The sequence below is a fragment of the Bacillus rossius genome, assembly GCF_032445375.1.
Source record: "Bacillus rossius redtenbacheri isolate Brsri chromosome 9 unlocalized genomic scaffold, Brsri_v3 Brsri_v3_scf9_1, whole genome shotgun sequence".
In the NCBI taxonomy this organism is placed as follows: Eukaryota; Metazoa; Arthropoda; class Insecta; order Phasmatodea; family Bacillidae; genus Bacillus; species Bacillus rossius.
The window spans coordinates 10,548,573-10,570,360 of NW_026962012.1; the positions used below are offsets into that span (position 1 = coordinate 10,548,573).

At 35.8% G+C, this 21,788-nt stretch overlaps 1 protein-coding gene and 1 long non-coding RNA gene across 2 annotated transcripts in view; one reads left to right on the forward strand and one right to left on the reverse strand.

Annotated features, from left to right (window-relative positions):
* The window catches only part of LOC134542579 (uncharacterized), a 434,599-nt gene that overhangs the window by 219,559 nt on the left and 193,252 nt on the right, over positions 1-21,788 (forward strand). The window lies entirely within an intron of this gene.
* On the reverse strand, positions 4,738-12,481 carry LOC134542595 (uncharacterized). The gene is made up of 3 exons (XR_010076823.1): positions 11,406-12,481; positions 5,583-11,291; positions 4,738-5,468 (listed from the first exon to the last, which is right to left on the reverse strand). It is a non-coding gene; the product is annotated as an uncharacterized LOC134542595 (long non-coding RNA).

The window sequence follows — 21,788 nt, forward strand, 5'->3', positions numbered from 1 at the left end:
TATATTAAATATCATATCTACGTTCCGCCGCTACCTAATGATTTGCTAGAGTTTAGACATAGAATTGAAGAGGCTATTGCTTCCATTACTCAGGACGTGCTAACCGAAGTGTGGGAAGAATTGGACTTTAGTTCTGATGTGTTCCATATAAGTAAAGGTTCACATACTAAACAGTTGTAAAAAATCTAGGTTAGTGTACCTTCAATTTGATGTATGATTATTTGTTGTAAATACCTTTTAAACTGGGACATTATTTTATGAACCCTCTTGAAAATACCCTGAAGCATTAAAAAAACTGGATTTAAATTAATGAGTCTTATAACATAAAGTAGAAATTCTCTTATTCGTTTAGGATGCTTCATCATGCTGTACAGTAGCCATTACACGCTGAGTCTTATATTCTGGATGAATTTGCTTAGATAGTTTCGGTTAATTATTATTGGCATCGTCTCTATGCTTTAAAACTAAACTATTTTCGATTGCCGATACCTACTTAAAAAATATATATACCTATATTAAAAATATTTACTGTATAGTGTTAGTTTTGGAACTATGTCATGCACGTGTATAAAAGCATCAACATTTACTAAAGCATATTATTGACCCTTGAAGAATTGTTTACCACATTTCCATAATCGCCTAGTAATTTTTTATCATATTTACATAATCCCCGGTGTCGTGGTTGTTACTTGTCAAAACGACCGTTTTGTTTAGAAAAATGCTAGTTAAGAATTTTAAGCTGTCGTTTTTAATATTATTTTTTAAGCTGTGTTTTATCTTTAAGTAGGTGCTAAAAAAAATTAAATTAGCTGGTGTTCAAAGTTCATGTCTGATGGGGCCATTATTCGTAAGCAAAGATAAAGAAGTGGCCATTTAGCTGCAAAACAACTATAGGCATATATATATGAAAACTCTAGAGTGCTGTTCTTATACAGTTAAGATTTTTTTCCTCTATATGTCCGAGTTTTGATCACTTTTGCATGTATCTGGAATACTATAGGAGTCATAAATTATAATATTCTTCTGATATTTCGTATTTTGCACATGATTTTTAATATATTCATAACATAATCGTATTCTTTTTTTAATAAACAAGGCCTTATTTTAAGGTTAATTGCTATGAACTTTAAGGCAAATTTTTATGTCAGTCCTAGAATGGGGGGCGTGGCCTGGCCTCTTCGAAAAAGGCGAAAAAGTACCATAACGAAAATCTGCCATACGTTGCAATACGAGACGGAATATTTTATGCCATATTTTCGTATACACTCTATGGAAAGAGTACAGCGGCATTGCCCTCGAAGTAGTGTATAGTATAATACTCGTTAGGTAGCTCTGTCAACCCTCTAGCTGTTTCTTAGGGTAACTTTAAAGTTTACAGATAGCGCTTCTGACGGCGATAGTTGCAATAACAAATCATTTACAGATCGCGGACGAGAAGAAAGAAATGTTTCCAAAAATGTATGTTAGGGAGCAGCACTGTATTCTTATTACGACGATTTAAAAAATAAATAAATAAAATATGGAATGAGGAAAATGGCCTTACTCGTAAAATATTAATGTAACTAGCTTCATAAAATTTACATTTTTCCCAATGGAATACTTAAAGGAATTGTAGATCATTATTCAATGAGTGCAAATCCCACGCAAATATTCAAGGGTTTTCTTATGTAATTTGTTCATTTTTAGGGCAACAGAACACAAAAAACTTAGATATTATGATTTTTAATGTCCATATTAAATTATTACAGTCTACAAAATGTGTTTCTAAAATGCAGAAATTCGAGTGAAATTTTTTTGTGTGGTGTAGTTTGTTGGTATAGGGCAAGCAGCACAGGCGCTCTAGGGGAGACATCGAATGTTGGTGGGCTTTTAACAGGCTTGCAGTCTTTCAAAAATAAACGCTGCTGAAAAAATTTTATTATGCGTAGCATACCATTCTGTTTCTTTTAAACTGTCAGATCAAATTGAATTTCAATTTTCGTGCCTTACAACACTTATAAACGAATTAAGGCACATACATAAAAAAATATCTAGGTACCATACAAGCACATAGAATAACAACCAAAAATACATTAACACAAGGCATACACTGATACATGTCAATAACTTTACGACGAAACAACACAGCACACAGATAAATAAAGATTGATAAAGTTCATTTTAACTGATTGGATAAATTTTGGTTACTTTGGTTTTCAAAAAAAATCGTAAACAGAAACTAAAATGGAGTAGGCCTACCTATACAAAATAAATATGTAGATTATAAAAGTTTTAAATAATTATTTGCTTAAGATTTTTACCAATGAATTTTTCCAGATTATTCAAAAGGAGTCATATTTTTTTTATAAATTTTATAGTTGCTAATTCTATAATTGCAAGTTTAAATACTTAATCTAATCGAGATATTATATCTGAAGCATAAAAAATGGTAATAAAACGTATATCGCTGATTCAACGTCTAGTAAATAGTACATGCAAATTAAATTTATATAGGAATGTGTAGCATGTTTAAAATGAATTTAAAAGCCCGAAATTTTAAATCATTTATTTAAGAATTATTTTCTTCATACTTTCAATTCTATTACAATCAAAATTAGTTACGTAATTCCAAATTACGACACAATATTCTACTTCATAGCTAATCAATTTGAAGAACAAAGTATACATTTAGGTAGTGATGCAGAGAAATTAAGACCTAAGATCTTCAACTGCAACTGATAGTATTTTGTACGTGTTGGTGAAAAATAAAAACTGGGAATCCACTATAACTCGAAGGTATTAAAAGTGGACACCACGTTTAATGTCATTTATTATGTACTATGTGATGATTCTAATTAATTGAATTAGTTTTTTTTTGCTATATGCTATATGTTATATATAAATATGCTATCGTAATTCAGAGACGTTTGTTAACTTGAAAACCAGATCGGGACAGCTGAAATATCTGGCTGAATAGTTTCACTAACATATTTCCTTTTTTTCTTCAGTATCTTTTCTTGATCAATTCCGATTACAGTGGGAATAACATTTCTTAAATATTAAAGAGTAGTTGAGATAAACTACTACTTTGCGGAACATTTAATACCATAAAATTGCATTTGCAAATTTTACTGCAAAGCAACTATTTGTAAGATAATTAAAACAAATATATACCACGCATTGTTTGACGAGGCCAAAAATTGATAATTTTTGACGTGCTAACGCATTCACGAAAAAGCATTACTCATTGTCACGTTCCGCCTGAGCCGAGCGTGCAAGAACCGGCCAACCACCGTGAGAGAATATCTTCTGTCATATCAAACAGGTGAAGGCGGGTTTTATAACTAATTGTTCGTGATTATATTTAAACAAATTATTTTAATTAAATTTGCAGAAACTATAAATAATATTTGAAAATTAAAAAGTATGCAATTTTTCATCAATGTTTTCTTATGACGTTATCACGTTAAATTATCGTCCATAAACCGAATTTACAGGAAACCCCTTTTTTTTTAAATAATATGATTGGGTTGGAAAGTATAAAAAGTTTTGCTTATGTTGAAATAAATAGAATATTTTATTTATATCTGAATGTTATACTGGCGCGCGCACACACACAGATATATATATAAATTCCGACTACAGTTGGAATATCATTTATTAAATATTAAAGAGTAGTTGATATAAACTACTACTTTGCGGTACACCTAATATCATGATACTGAAATTGCATAATATTGTGTGTGTTAAAGACGACCTTTCTGATTGAAAAATACGTGGTTTTTCAGAAATAATATTTTTAGGACGTTAGGACGTTTCGTCAAAAACGTCTAAAATACTACATAACAGAGGTATCGGTCAATAGTTTTTGACTAACAGTTAACTGTCAAAAATACATCAAGAAAATATATACCGATAAATGGTTGAACACACAACGGTAAAAAAGCAAATTTTTTAAAAATGTTTTAAATGTTTGTTTGAGCTTTATTTATAACATGTTGGATAGATAATGCTACAGTTTCTAAAAAATAAAACGCTACTAAACTACAAAAAATATTTTTGCAAAACTCCGTTCCCCCGGAGAAACCCCCGGAATGGCTACCGCATGGGGAGCCCAAGAAAATAAACGGGCTCCTCATTTGAAAGCCACATAGAAGGTTTTTTTCTGTTCCACCCACCGTTTCTTTGGTAGCCTGACTTGTTACAAGGGATTGTATTTCTACCAGAGAAAATGCCACCATTTCGTCTGGGCAATCCGCCTTGGAGGAGCCGTGGTGCGAACCCGGGTCCTTTAAGCCACAAGGCAGGCGCTCTACCCCAGAACCAGAGTGGTAGAGCGACTATCATCAGTATTCGTAACACTGACATGATGTTATTCCACGAGTTTACTGAATTTTCGTGTGTCAATAACACGTGCAGTACGTGTTGTAACATCTAACCTCGGTAGCGAACAAATTTATGTATTTTTATGTTCTTCGATCAACATGAATTGTGTAATTTCATAACAGTGAAATATAATTTGTATAACTAGTCTGGCAATTTTTTAGTTGATTTTCTGCAAACAAACTTACAGTCCTGCAGTACAATAATTATGTATATAGAACTACCTAAGACTAGTAAAAAAATATGTAAAGAGCTGTAGATGGTAAAGTTATTTTGAAATAAATGTTAGATATTAAAAAAGTGTGTTTAGTTAAAATATGCGTGTGCTTACAAGCATGAAGTTATTGTATAACATTTTATTATTTTTATTTATTTGGTTTTAAAGCGTGTAACCGTGGTGCTGTGCTCAAAACAAAACCATAATTATTGATAATAAATGTCCGGCGGAAGCGTCAGGCTAATTATCTAAAAGAACTTGCCAGAGGGGCACAGCCCACTTACAAACACAATTTAAAATTAACCTCCCTGACAGTAGGAAAGGTTACGTGGATTGTGGTTTCAAGTAGCAGCAAATGAAAACACTCGTATGGTTTGGTTTCATTAGAGGCTTTTACTGTTGATTAGTAGTTTAGTATCTTGTCATTGATAGGTTTCTTACATTAGAAAATATCTTACGGCATTACAGCCATTACAAACAAAACTGCTAACAATGTCAGATTCTTATTTTTGATACATTACATTGAGTAACTAACGAATAAAAGAAAGAAGAAAGAGGGGCCGGGGGGGGGGGAACACCATTTCATACTATGCTATGTTCAACTGTTTAGGAACATTGAGCTCGCAGGCTCATCAAACAAATATATGTGTTTAAAATACAATATTTTATAATAATATGGAAAACGTCCTAAAACTGGCGGAGTTATAAACTGTTCTTCACTTCTTTTTGAGGGGTGCCGAAAGATGGAGGGAGACTCCGTTATAGAGGCTCACGAGTTACAGGTTGAGGTGCAAAATGTGGCGCCGGAACTGGGCCGCCATCTTGAACTGGTCTGGGGTCCTTGAAGTACTCTGGGATTCTGGAACCCTCTGGGATTCTGGAACCCTGCCTGTAACCAATAATCCACCTGGATTAGCTTGGTTAGCAGGCAGTTTATGACGGGCGAAGTTAAGCCCAAAAAAAGGCAACCTAACAGGTTTGTGTGGGGCGAAGTGCAGCTTACCTTAGCTGGCAGGGTGAAGTAGATAGTGGCTGTCCCTGGGGGTGATCCGGGGATGCGCGGCACGGGAGCTCGCGGTAGCCATAGAAGAAATAGTTATGGCGAAAACCAAAGAAAACTAAAGTTAAACTTGACTATTTGGGCAGCTACTAAGAAAAACTAAAAAAAAATCTAGGCGACATGGCCTGGCTCAGAAGCAACTACATTATTGCCGAAAGCGGATCACGATAGCTGCTGGTCGTTACTGCGACTTGTTGCAAAGATGCGCGCTGGACGAGAGCTGCCCTCAAAATCCCTGAAAATGGCGCCGGGACGCTAACTTAAACTTTAGTCCCGTCGTCTGTTCCTCTGGAGGAGGGGATCGGGAAACCCGAAGTGCTCCGAAGGGCTCCGAAAGAAAAAAAAAGGGCTCCGGCGACCTATCGACTGAGTGTGAGGTCGACTGTTTCTTCTGGAGGGGATAGGGGATAGCTGGTTCGTCCTTTCGCCGCTAGATGGCGTGGGCATGCAGATCGTAGTCTCGCAGAGACCATCGCGGCACTTGGTGGCCGCCATTTTGCAAGTGGGGGGGATTTTGGCCTTGAGGTTGGTCACTGCCCCGGCTGGCCGATGACCGCTGTGGACCAGGGAGGGGTGGGGGGTATGTCCGGTGAATGACCTGCCCTGGGAGACTTCGCCGGCCAGGCGTCGGGACGTGCGGCGGAGCTTGAAAAAAGGACACCAAAACGTGTTAGAGACCGCAAACTTCAGCACACCTCCGAGAAGGGGTTGGGGTGACCATGGGAAGCTTAGGGTGGCTACTTTCGTCACGCGTAGCGCTAAACTCGTGACGAGACGCGACGGCCAGTGGATACCGTTGCTGATGATAGCCCTGTAGTCGGCTAGACCCAGCAAATTTGGTGGGAAACGGCGGTGAGAGCACTATACTGCTCAACAAGCTAACCTGCCGGTACACTCGACCGAACCCGTTTGGATGGGGGCGAAAGCAGCGGGCGAAGGAGGAAAATTGAAGTTATAAAAAAAATTTAAAATTTTGTAAAAATAAGAAAATAAAAAAAATCGTGCCTAAAGTAGCACTGATTCGGCACATACTCCCCCGCTTGAATGCGGAGCATATAGGGAAAAAAATAAACTTACACTTCTTAGTAAAACTAGTACCAGGTTCGCCTGTATCTTACTACTTATAAAAAAAATATTTTGATAAAATGGAAGGTGTATATAATTATTTAAATTACCCTTAACGGTGAATGATGTCATGAGGAAAGTTGATCTCAGATGTTGGGAATGGTGTCACGTGACAAAAACTCTAAATATGGGCTCTGTGAGGCGGGCCTAAAACACTGGGCCGGAACCGGAACTTGGTCCGTCGGGTGCCAGTAAAGAAAGGTGGGGATTTGTGTACCCCTGAAAATAATGAAAGTGGGAATGTAAACCCCTGTACAATAGTCTTTCCATAAGAAGCCGAAGGCATTGGGACTCAGCCCTGCACAGTCAGGCGATGGAGAAGACAGTCGAATTTGCTGCTTGCTCGAAGGCGAAACAGAGCCTCAGTTCCAGAGTGACACATGGCCTAAGGGTGGAATTCCCTTGGCGGAATTTTAAATGGTTGGGGATGAAAACCCCAAAAGATCAACAATTCGTATGAACGAATGAATTTAAAAATATTAAATATTCGATAAATTAAGAAATTTCAGTGCATACCACTCTGATGTTTATTATTATTAACTAATATTTATTATTTAAAAGTATTCTGCAAACAAAACGATAAATTAACGACTCTTCGCACTCAAATTTAAATTATTTAAAGAAATGTAAAATTCAATAAACCAACAATTATAAATCAAAAAGGGATAAATTATAATGGAGCGGTCAGATCTTCCATGACTGCTGATAGGCTTCGCACTGCCTGAGAGGGGGTTTGAACATAGGCCTTCCAAAGATGAGTGGTGGAAATGTAACCCAAAGAACACTCGAAAATGGTCATGAGATTTTTCACTCAGAGGACCTTGGTCATGGCTCGTTGGCTCAGAGGACCCTAACTTTTGCGCCGCTCGTTGGCTAGCTTGACCTAGCTCCTATTTTAGAAAAACACATAAAAGAAACCAGTTTGACGTCTGGAAGTCACGTAGCTCTTACTTAAATAAACAATCTCATCGATAACGATGTAAAAGAAATACAACTTTGGGGTAGAATGCAAAAGAAAAAAGAAAAATGGCTAGATGTGACAGCTTCAGTGCTCAGACTCTATGTACGTCACTGTACATCACATTTACGTACAAGGGAAATAAAGGAATAAACATGTACAAGTATTAACGCAAAATCAGTACAAAAAAAACACTACAAACATTATTCTTGCTTACTTTACGAATTATGAATATTAAAAAAAAGTAACGTAATAAGAAATTAAATATATGAAATCGTGGAACAAGATTCATGAAGATTCAAAAAAATATCAGAGAGGTATTTCTGAGTAAAAAACAATTAAAACTATTTACGTCAGGTGGCTTGTTAAAGACTGAACTTACGTATGTAAAAATTAAAAATTAAAATATCTTAAATTACCTAGCTTGTGCTAGCCTAGAAACGGGATGCTCAAACATACCCAAATTAATTAAGTGGACCTCTCGTTGGGGGTTGAAAGTATTTCACCCTTCTCGGTGATTACCTTAAATATTAAAATGAGACTAGTCACCTCGTAGCTGCTTAATTTAGGGGGAATACTTATTTTTATATGCTTGATTTTATTATTATTAATGAGCTAAAAGAAAAGATAAAAAAAAATATGTCTGTTGCCCTACTACTTGTAATAAAGCAGAATTAATTCCATGACCTTTGACTGTAACACTTTAGTCCAAGACAAGATTAATAATTAAATAGAGTCCATTTAAACTTGGTTTGAATTATTTAAAATAAATCCTTAAAATCATTTAATAAATAAAAAAAAATTAAATTTAAAGCTTAACCTTAAAGTACCTGTAAGCTTACAACTATTTATGCCGTTGTTATATTAATGAAATGAAATTCATCCTGTTGATCTCAGATATTGGATATCGTGTAGGAACACCAAAATGGGCGCTGTGAGGGAGGCCGAAAAGCACTGAGGCCGAAACAAGGGAAATGCGTCCTTGAGCACTCAGTGACTAATGGGGATTGTAACCCCTGTAAATGGGTATGGTAACCCGTAACTTACAAACTAGATTGGGAATATAACCCCTGTACATAATTGTTTCGCTGTCCATAAGAAGTCGAAGGCATTGAGACATAGCTCTGCACAATCTGACGATGGATCAGACGAAATAGATGAATTTAATACTTGCTTAAAAAGCGAAGTACACCTCGGTCCCGGATACCTACATTTATTAACTCACATAGGCTCAATATGTTCAAGCTCTGACGGTTGATCAGACCATCAGGCTGAAGCAGAGAGACCTACGAGGGAATTTCACCCCTGAGTTAGTTCGGGTTCGAAACCCGAAAGATCAACAAATTTGGATGAAAAATGGATAATGAAAAAAATTTAGATGTTTAAAATTACCTAGCTGTACACCACCTTGTAAAGGAAATGAACACCGATCCAAAAAAATATAAAAGTTAATAAATTGTTTACTCAAAATTCATAATTACAAAAATATTATTTATCCTTTACTTAGTATTCTTAGAATAATTGGTAAATTGTTTATAGAAAACTCTACGTTAAAAAAGTTTAGTACTCTATCTTACAATAAATTCCTCACCTCATGGCTAGCGTAAAAGTATTGGGGATTCAACCCGTGTATATAAACAATTTAATTCAGTAACCTTTCCTTAAAGGCATGAGTGATTGCACCTCTCGTTGGGTGATCACGAAATAGATCTAAACAAAAGCTAGGCACATGGGTGTGTATGGTGACACAATGAAATGGTACGTCGAAGTATATTCACTTTGCTTGTGAACGATGCAATAGGATTAGAGTACTTGTTAAAATTACTTATGAGCATATTCTTATTTTATGTTACTTAATGAATGGACCCTTTTTTAGATTTATTTTATGTATTATTAAAATACTTAATCGTTAATTTTAAGATACTTAGAAATAGTAAACAATGGAAGTTTCTTAACATTAGCTAAAACAAAAGGTTTATATTATATTATTTGTATTTTTTATATTATTATAAGTTATATAAATATGTTATGTTATATTTTACGTTTCCTTAGATTAAGAAAATACTTTGCTGCTAAAATTAATGCAGTATAGATTATTTATAGTGCTTGTTTTGTGACATAAAAATAATATTATTAGGACATACAAAGCATGGGTAGTTTGTTTACAAAATAAGTGTTACGTGGGTGGAGTAGAGAAGAGTTCCGCGCGGTTGGCGGCCCTGTCATGTGGAGCAAGGCGCCGAGAGACAAAACAAAAAATACCACGATGTCCGAAAGGACTTCTATTATCTGTTTTTCACAAAGATTGCCTGGTTTGCAGGCGGATGTGTTATAAAAAAAAAGACAGATAAAAGGAGGAATTTAGACAAACTCAGGGCACTGTCGGCCGTGAGGAACAAACTAGATTGTAACGCATTATTTACGCTGCCGGACACGGGGTCAACGGCATGACCTCACCTCCTCCAGCCGGTGAGGCGTGAGGGGGAGGGGTGAAGAGAATGACAGGGAGAATGACACGCGCGCTGATAAGGCACGATGCCTGAGGGCCGTCGCACCGACGGGGCCGCGCGGTGTCTCACCGCGCGCAAACACAGTCAGAGCGGGACGTAAAATACGAGAGAATTTTAATTTAACTCACTTTGGGTGAATCAGATTGGGTGCCAGTTTTAGGACTTACAATAATACTATATATAGAAAATCTTAGTGACAAACAAAAAAAATATTTATTCCAAATAAATTTAAAGCATTCTCATAAATCAAACCAAAATACAGTTAACAATTTAAGAGTAACCATATCACACAAACTGCTACCACATTGTAACCGTAACCATGCTAACTGCTACCAATTTGTAACCGTGGTGCTGTGCTCAAAACAAAACCATAATTATTGATAATAAATGTCCGGCGGAAGCGTCAGGCTAATTATCTAAAAGAACTTGCCAGAGGGGCACAGCCCACTTACAAACACAATTTAAAATTAACCTCCCTGACAGTAGGAAAGGTTACGTGGATTGTGGTTTCAAGTAGCAGCAAATGAAAACACTCGTATGGTTTGGTTTCATTAGAGGCTTTTACTGTTGATTAGTAGTTTAGTATCTTGTCATTGATAGGTTTCTTACATTAGAAAATATCTTACGGCATTACAGCCATTACAAACAAAACTGCTAACAATGTCAGATTCTTATTTTTGATACATTACATTGAGTAACTAACGAATAAAAGAAAGAAGAAAGAGGGGCCGGGGGGGGGGGGGAACACCATTTCATACTATGCTATGTTCAACTGTTTAGGAACATTGAGCTCGCAGGCTCATCAAACAAATATATGTGTTTAAAATACAATATTTTATAATAATATGGAAAACGTCCTAAAACTGGCGGAGTTATAAACTGTTCTTCACTTCTTTTTGAGGGGTGCCGAAAGATGGAGGGAGACTCCGTTATAGAGGCTCACGAGTTACAGGTTGAGGTGCAAAATGTGGCGCCGGAACTGGGCCGCCATCTTGAACTGGTCTGGGGTCCTTGAAGTACTCTGGGATTCTGGAACCCTCTGGGATTCTGGAACCCTGCCTGTAACCAATAATCCACCTGGATTAGCTTGGTTAGCAGGCAGTTTATGACGGGCGAAGTTAAGCCCAAAAAAAGGCAACCTAACAGGTTTGTGTGGGGCGAAGTGCAGCTTACCTTAGCTGGCAGGGTGAAGTAGATAGTGGCTGTCCCTGGGGGTGATCCGGGGATGCGCGGCACGGGAGCTCGCGGTAGCCATAGAAGAAATAGTTATGGCGAAAACCAAAGAAAACTAAAGTTAAACTTGACTATTTGGGCAGCTACTAAGAAAAACTAAAAAAAAATCTAGGCGACATGGCCTGGCTCAGAAGCAACTACATTATCGCCGAAAGCGGATCACGATAGCTGCTGGTCGTTACTGCGACTTGTTGCAAAGATGCGCGCTGGACGAGAGCTGCCCTCAAAATCCCTGAAAATGGCGCCGGGACGCTAACTTAAACTTTAGTCCCGTCGTCTGTTCCTCTGGAGGAGGGGATCGGGAAACCCGAAGTGCTCCGAAGGGCTCCGAAAGAAAAAAAAGGGCTCCGGCGACCTATCGACTGAGTGTGAGGTCGACTGTTTCTTCTGGAGGGGATAGGGGATAGCTGGTTCGTCCTTTCGCCGCTAGATGGCGTGGGCATGCAGATCGGAGTCTCGCAGAGACCATCGCGGCACTTGGTGGCCGCCATTTTGCAAGTGGGGGGGATTTTGGCCTTGAGGTTGGTCACTGCCCCGGCTGGCCGATGACCGCTGTGGACCAGGGAGGGGTGGGGGGTATGTCCGGTGAATGACCTGCCCTGGGAGACTTCGCCGGCCAGGCGTCGGGACGTGCGGCGGAGCTTGAAAAAAGGACACCAAAACGTGTTAGAGACCGCAAACTTCAGCACACCTCCGAGAAGGGGTTGGGGTGACCATGGGAAGCTTAGGGTGGCTACTTTCGTCACGCGTAGCGCTAAACTCGTGACGAGACGCGACGGCCAGTGGATACCGTTGCTGATGATAGCCCTGTAGTCGGCTAGACCCAGCAAATTTGGTGGGAAACGGCGGTGAGAGCACTATACTGCTCAACAAGCTAACCTGCCGGTACACTCGACCGAACCCGTTTGGATGGGGGCGAAAGCAGCGGGCGAAGGAGGAAAATTGAAGTTATAAAAAAAATTTAAAATTTTGTAAAAATAAGAAAATAAAAAAAATCGTGCCTAAAGTAGCACTGATTCGGCACAAGCGACAGAAAAGTTACTTTTGGATTTTGTGTGTTACCGTGCTTAATATGTGCAGCTAATACTGGAAAGATATTCAAACAACTGTTTGCCAATAGGCATTTTCAAAATTTTAAATTAAGTATTAAATCAAATATAGTGTTGGAGATGTCAAATTAAAAGATACATTTCATACTGACATCGCCTGAATTTAAGGTAATGATAGTACTGACTTTAAATCGATAGGTTTCTAAAGACTAAGAATTTAGATTTCACTAGTTTTGTGAGATTTGCTTACTTATTGAGAAATATTCACATTATTTGAATACAACTATATTTTATTAGAACTTACAGTACTCCTGAGTACAGAATTCTCGGTAACAGCTTACATCAGGGTTAAGCAGGAGCATAAATAATTTTTTTCATACAATGAAACCACCAGGAACTTAAATAAATCATCGGGATTATTAAACATGAACTTCTTTGAGTACACAACTATAGAAAGTTTTTATTTAATATTTGTTTACATCGAAGTGACATCGCTATTTATTATTTGTAATTTTAAATGTAACATAAATTTGAATTCGGTATTTTTAGTTTGGATGTGTAATATTTCTACGTGTAATAGTATAAAACATGTATTATGTTTTAACTATTACAGTATTTTATTTGATGGTTGTGAATGCTTATTTTCGTCCAAAAAATATTTTGTTAAAAAAAAATGATGTTAATGTATGTTGTACGTGGAGTGTATGTGCATATACACAAATCGGTTACCAGGGTGCCCATAAAATATTGGTTGTCTGTAAAGTCGGTTTACGGACGGTTTTTTAACGTCACGTCATAAAAAAACATTGATGAAATGATTGCATACTTTTATGAATAAAATTGAATCATTTTTATTTTAATAATAAAGAATAAATACTTGAAATTATACTAGTAATCAGATTTTTGAAATGCAAGAATAATTAAAATTTATTGCCGAAATTGTTGTTGTAATAAGCAATGAAAACCACATTAACTTTTCACTTCACTTTATAAACAGTCGACGAAACAGTTCACGTGTAGATGACTTGTAATTAATTTAAAAAACTGGCGTTTAGCTATAAAGTTTAAATATAACTATGAACAAGTTTTCATATAAATAAACTGTAATCAAATATCTATCATCAATTATATGAATCACCATATTTTTTTAGTCAATTGTAATATAGGCCCAACCTATTATTACTGCACTCGCTGACAGATGGTACGTTTTTTAATAATAAAAAATAAATACTTCAAATTATACTAGTAATCATATTCATTTTCTTACGTACATTTTACGTAGAAATTATTTCATATTACACATTTATAAACAAAGTTTTAAGTTTTCACTTCTGTCGGAGCGGCGCAAGCGTACAATGAGCGTAACGGGACACAGTGTAACGGAACAATGAGCGTAACTTAATGTTTGGCAACGACCTTTGAAGCAAAACATTTCAGTAAATATGTCATTAACAGTTTGTATTCCCTGACAAGAAAACAGGTTGTTACAAATCAAAAAATAATTATTATATTTACATTTTTAAATGTTGTTTAATTACGAAGTATTAAATGTTTAATAAATTGAATATGTATCTTTAAAACGTATAAATATTACCTTTCCACCATTTAATAAATTATTCAGCGTTGGTAGTAAAATAGCAGCTTGACTCTTTGTCATTAAGGAAACGAGAATAGTCTCCCAGTAAAAGTTTCGAGAAAAAAAAAATTTTTTTGTAAGAACCAACTTAGGTATACTTCACCCATACTCCGTTAAAATTAGGACTGTTGTGTAATTTGTTTTATGTACTATACAAGTGTTTCTGCAACACATGAATTTGCTTCGAACAGTGGGTTAGAAAACTCGTTGTACGGATCATTCTGTGGTTGGTTGCGAAATTTGGAAAATTTTCTATTACAGAACCTACTACAGAGCCGTTATTTTGACCTTCCGAAGCTAATTTTTTTCTCATTGAAGACGGTTACGTTAATGTATTCTATTATAATCTAGCTGAAATACTCAACGTTTCCGGGCTTTAGCAGGGGAATGTTTTTCTTCTAAGGGTTTTTGAGCTTTTTTTCTTTTAATTTTTGTAGAAAGAGATTTTTCTTTTATTTTATTTAGTCCATGGCTATTTTTTGAAAAATTTTACTACCCGTGAATAAAACAATTTCTAACTTTAATACCAAGCAAACCGACTAAACATGATTTTTTTTAATAAAACATTTTATTACAAATTCTCGAGGTCACTCGATGTTTTCGCTTGTAAGGAGATGCAAACATTAATATTCCTATTACTTTGAATGTCAAGTGTGCAAAATTTTATCAAAAAATAAAAATAAAAATTCTTTTTTAAGTAATGAAGAGAGAAAGGGAAGGTATTGTTAGTTTTAAATTCTAAGTAAACAGTGTTTTCCTCTTGTTATTTTTTACGTCAAATGTACAACATTCCATCCAGCTCGGAGTAAAACTGTGGATTTGCAGAAAAAAAAGACATTATTTATTACGTAACCATTCCTACGAAAGAATTGCGCAACGCAGATACTAGGTGTTTTAATGGCATGCGTATCCGATATGAAGAAGAGGAGCTGAGGTTCAGATGGAGAGAGAAGGCCAGCTGTGCCATGCGTCCCGCCTTCAGTGTGGAAGTATGGGGGAGATGGATGTTGCACGCGAGAGATAAATCTGCTTATTGCGCATTCAAGGAGAGAAGAAACAGTCGAGCGTGTTTAGCGGAAAGTGCTTATAGCAGTTCGGTTCAGAGAAGAGATGCTGTTGTTCAGGAGAGAGAGAGAGAGAGAGATTGGTTATTTATGAGATATCAGGTAAGCCTGGGTGAACACTTCCGAGGACGTCCAATTTTTATTTATAACACTGCAATTCAGGAACACGCTGAAAATTAATTATACTTTAAATTAGTATCTGTTTACATTTATCTATTTGTTTTTTATTTCTTAAACCATAATGGCGAAATTAATGCTTTTATCCTCCTCTTAAACACAATGTGATATTTATAATAACGTTCAGCTAAATTATATATATTTTTAAGTAATACTTATTTAAGCGCGTTTAGGATGAAATTTTAGTACGCAACGGAAATATAAAAATCTGTGCGCGCAGCAAGGATGGAAGTTTTAAGGGTGCCCACTCAACTGGGTACCTATTTATTTAATTTATTTATTTAAATTGGTTACATGCCCACCGACAGTCTTGAGACTTTAGAGGTGAGCACGACACAAAACAAGTACGACACAAAACAAGTAAAAACAAACACTATCGCAATAAATAGAGACAGCACAGGATATTCATAAAAAATGAAAACAGAAAAGACATAAATACCTAAAGGACAAGACAACATGACACATTACTTAGCGAAATATTAATTACATAATTATATCACCTCAGTGAATACATTTACTATACAGCTTATACGGCTAGAAGAGCTTCAGAAGAAACCACGTAATTTGCAAACTGCTGAAGATATCCAGGTGGTGTCTGTTTACGAACAGCATTAATAATACGCTGAGGGGAATGGGTGGTTTTCTTTCCGTATTTTGTTTCAAAACTCTGTTTTTTGAAGAGTGAAAAAGGTTAAAATGCATGTTTTTATAATTATTATTAGACACGAAACACCCGGTAAAGATTCTTGAAAGTACCCAAGGGCCTTCCTTGCATTGCACCTTTGATCTCCATTTCTCTGCCGTCTTATGTTACGGCTACCTCTCAAATTTCATTATTGCCATTTGCACGACGAGAAGACTGCGCGCCAGTTCAAAGCCTGGCACTTAGAGGTGATACCGCGCTAGAAGCACCAGCGAGCGTCGCACTTAACATCACACCTTACTATCACATATATACCCCTGACTATGTGGGCCCCTTAAAATGATGAAATCTATAATTCGCATACGCCTACGAGCCGGAAGTTGTCCAGATAGCCGAAAAAGTGGGATGGCATTAGCCTGTATGTATTCGCTACCATTTTCCAATCTCTATCTGCTTTCTGCAATAAATATACCAAATACTCTAATAAACTTGTTTTACGGGCTGTTGATTTTTAAAATTATTTTTAAAAATATTATACTTAAATGTCAGTAACTGAGAATATATCGGAAAGAACTTATACGCTAACATATTTCAAATTAATGCGTTAGAAAAAAAAGGCACATACCGCTGTTCCAGGACTAAGTAGCTTACTTATATTTTGCAAACGCAACGGAATGTTTTCGTATGATACTACGTAAAAATTGTCATCGAGCTCTAAATACAGTTTAATGACACAAAACAATTTTCAACACATTTAAAAAGAAATAATGATATAAAAAAATTATTTTTGATAAAGAAAAGCTTTGCTTAGATTAATGTGAAAATATTTTACAAAAAAAAGTTTGATTTAACCAGAATTTATATTTCTTTTCCCCGTAATGAATAAAAAAAACAGGTCCAGTTGACTTATTTGTAGATAGATGTAATTATAATCAGATTATAAGGATATTTTTATTTTAAACAAAGACAATGTAGCCAATCGCACAAGTTCTCAAGAAAACTGATAATAAATTAAACAAGTAATTCAAATTTTATATTTAAACTAGCTTCAGTACCCGGCTTTGCCCGGGCTGGACACCGGGTGATATATTGTCCGCGAGTTACAGCAAAATGGTTAGCGATATGTTCAGTGTGGTGGACATTAAGATTTGACACATAATTACTGTTTGTGTATCTGTGACCTATGGTTTTCTGTTTACCCATGGCGATCGGTTGAAAGGTTTAGAAGTTGATGCGCTACAGCGCCATATAGCGGCGACTTACAAAAAAATTGTTAGCATAAAAACCTTCTCCATGATAAAAACACTTCGATGTGCCAACTTTCATGGCGATCGGTCAAACGGTGTAAGAGTTAATCGACGACATACATGCCAACATCCAATTTATATTATATTCTTATATTTCGAAATTTTGGGGCTTTCACTTTTGCGGAATGTGGATGTTCAGGACCTCGATTGGTTTGGAGCAACTCCATCTCGAAAGAATAGATATTTGAAATTCCTGAAATTGTAGAAATTTTGGGGCTTTGTTCCCAGAGGGGGGCGGGGGGTTCGAGGACCCTGAATGGCTCGAAAACACTTAAAATCGAAAGAGATAGATTTTTCAAATTTTTTAAACTTTCAAATTTTGGGGCTTTAACCACATGGGGGGGGGGGGGTTGACGTTGAGGGCCCCGAATGGCTCGGAAACACTCCAAATCGAAAGAGATATAAAGGAATATAAGAATGTAGGCATTTACTGTACTCCTATCTACCATAATAACAATATTGACAAATAGAAAGCTTATTAACTACCTATTAATAATTATCTAAATAAATTTATAAATAACTCTATGTTTAAGAATTTACGTACATACATAATATTAAACTTCAAACTATACACACCAAAAAAAAAAACTAAGGATGTTTGTGAAACTATATTTATTTGTCATAATGTTTAAAACATTTGTAGGATTTCTTTATATGTAAAACTGTGGTGGCAATATTCCGCTTATCCAAAGGAGTATATAAATTAATAGAGACATCACTCCCTGTACACACCACAAATCTTTGAATAAGTATAAAAAAACATAGTCCAAAATGAAACAAAAAGTATAAATAACAACTAATTTGACAAAAAAGTTATACAACTGAAATGACAATGTTAACATCCGCCTGAAATTTAATAGAAGTAGGTAGGTAAGAATATATATATAAGAAATTAAATGAAATTAAAACATACATAAATAAAATTATCTCACACTCAACCAAACATAATGTTTAAAATGAAATAAAATAATTAATAAAAAAAATCAACTTTCCTGAAATAGTTAAATTCAAATTTTTCAACTATATATTACATAATTGATAAATATTTCTGGTCTTCGGTCTCAGCAGCCCTAAGACTCTTGACGCTCAGCAGATAAATTATAAACACTAAACCAAACTCCTTGCAAATAAGTAGGTAATGTAAAAAAAATAACAATATTAACAAATAGAAAATATTAGTAGGCCCTACCTACCTATGAATAAATTTCGAAGAAATTTATAAGTTTAAGAATTTATGTACCTAAATAATATTAAACTTGAAACTATCCACACAATAAAAACCTAAGAATGTTAGTGAAACTAATTTTGTTTGTTTGTCATAATACCTAAAATACGTATGTTTCCAAAATGAAACAAAGTATAAATAATGACTAATTTGACAAAAAAAAATTGTACAACTCGAATGACATTGAAAACATACACGTGAAATTTAAAAGAATTATGAGTGCCCTAGGTAAGGAGAAAAAATATATATAGAAGAAATTAAATTTAAAAAATGGGTGCGTGTACTTAGGTACGCGCATGTGAAGTTATACTTCTTTGGCATCATTAAAAAATAGTTTTTAATTGCATGCAAAAATATTGTGTGGAGTCCCTCCGCGTGGAAGAAGTGAAACTTCGTAATGTGGAAATGAAAATAGGAAGGGGTAGAAATTGATTTTTAGTGAAATCATATTGTATCAAATCAAACTAAAAAAATAAAGGAAATACATTTGTAACGATTCATAGATTGATATTCAGAGAGAGAGAGAGAGAGAGAGACCTATTGAATGTTTTTAATACAAACTTTTTTATGAGAGCAGATTTTCATGAAATATATCATGAAATCATTCAACGATAAAACCTGTTTAATTTAACTAAGCGGACGGGTTCGCCCCAAGGAGAAAATAACGCGGCGAGACCTCGTGGACATAGAGAAATGACACACTCACTATTTATGTGTCTATGAAACATGATTTTTTCTGCAATTTAAATTGTTATATACAAAAACGGTATTGAAATATTGAAACAAATATGGCGACACTACAAACTATCAAGAGCTTTTTTTTTTACTCTCTACTTAGTTCCTTACAATAGCAAAACGTAACGTAATGGCTTGAAAGCTATTGCTCGGCAGACATAGAGGAATGACACTAACAGTTTGTATATCTATGACACACATTACATTTTTTAGTTTTTTCTTAACTCAGAATCGAGTTAAAATATCAAATTGTGAATCTAAACCATCCTCGAATCCCCGTGAACTCACACATAAAATTTCATCAAAATCGGTCCAGCCGTCTAGGAGGAGTTCAGTGACATACATACGCACACAAAAAATATATATATATATATATATATATAAAGATTATCTAGTATTTAACTTCATACCTATTTGCTATATTTAATTCAGTTCCAATAAAAATCTATTAAAAAAATTTTGATTTAGCCTACGAATGGTGACGAATAATTATACTGCTTTTGTTGTAAACGCTTTAAAGACCATACTGCCAGCAAAACAAAAATACTGTTAAAAAATATAGTTTAACTGTTGTGATATTCTGTGATGAGCTATGGATTTTGAATGACTTTCTGAAGATTTTCATTGTTCTCTCTTAAAATGTTGCTCTGGAAATCTACCTAAGTACACGCGGAAATTTTTAAAGAAAAATTTTCCATCTACGCTAAAAATAATGTTTCTCTTTCGTAGTTTTGGCTTGAAAACTTGCCAGTGTGGTTTGTGTCCCTTGTAAACATTGTCAATGAGCTTTAATCTCTTGGGCTTAGGCCGCAAATAGATGTAGCTCATCAACCTAATGATCGGCTAAACATTCCACTCGCAACTTCACGATAATCCTCTGTCAGACACAGCGGAACATTTCATTGGAACCACCTACAGTGTCTACGAAGTGTTCGAAACAGTAGCCAGTATCCCCACGGACAAGAAAAGAAACGATATATTCTTGGAACAATGAAGGTATTTATCCACATCCACACAACATAAAAGAAGGTGGTGATAAATGAAGCAAGATCATCCATACAACATGAACACGGAAGGTGGTGATAAATGAAGAAATATTTGGTCTCCTCTTTACACTATCAGCGCGAAATCAATAGCGAAAGCAAAATAAGAGAAATTGCCCCAATCATAGTGACTAGAAAAATTCGCGGTTTCGATGACCTTCAGGATGGACTACACAGTTCTCAGTATTTTCGGGAAAATACCGTAACGCCACTTCATTGGTTGCTGACTTGTGAGTCGTCTTAACTGGTTTTCCTGTCATTCTACACGTCTTTGGTGGAGGGTTTATAGTTAGCCCAAAGTCTTCGAGATAAACAGTGAACCAATCGTAAAAGCAGCTTAAATGTATATTCATTTGAATTTTAGCTTATGGCGAAATGTATTCGCGAATTTTTCCGGTCTCTAACAATTAGGCACGGGACAGCCTGTTATTGGGTGCCCCACTCTCAGTCAATTGTTTATAAAGTCAGGAATTCCCCATGGAGCCTCTGTAACAGTTATCACCCTGAATACGGAAAATGCAGTGTGCACCCAAACGTATCCCAGAAGATTGCAAACTACGGAAGTTTCGTTGGCAGCGATGTCACAGCTGATAATACGACACAGACACGCATACCAGGGACATTGGTACGAAAGCCATTCCCGCATTTGCCTGGAGTTATGGCGGAAGACATGGATAATTCAGAAGACATGATGGCCGAACCAGGAATTAAAACTCGGTTCTCTGGAATGCGAGTCCAGTGTCTAACAACTACGAGACACCTTTACTCAGTAATGTAAGAATTTGTTTACAGCCAAACATACAAATTAAACATGTAATTCCAATTACATTTTAGACTTCACACATGAATAAAATCGGTTTATAAAATATTGTAAATTATTATTAACAGACCAAATGCATGAACAACTTCCCGGCAAGATAATTAATGCAAAGACTATAATAGATGAATAAGATTTAACATAAGTGATTTTCATAAAAAATTAATATATATTTTATATGAACATACATTTGAAATGTCCCAGGTAACTTTAAATTCATGTCACATTTAACCCTCTCTACGCATTTAAATATGACTTCAGGTGAATGAATTGACGCCATTATTTGAAACAAAGACTCAGTAGCTGGCGATAAAAATAGTAAACACGCGTATTAAAAGTGTTTGCGTTATCTTCGGCAGAGATGCAAGTGGGAAAATTTTACGAGGAAAATTTTAAATTTGGAAAATTTTCTGGAAAAAATATACCGCATAGTTAACTGAAATTTTTTATTTTATTCGGTTTACCGCAGGAGCAATACACGGGCACAGCACCATAACTACAGCCCTAATGGTAGACCCCTCCCAATTTCTTTTCACAGTGGTCTACGATTGGCACTCACTTGAAACCAATCGTCCTGCGTATGTTGTGCGTCTTACTCTTAGGTCCAATCACCTTGAACCTCTGTAC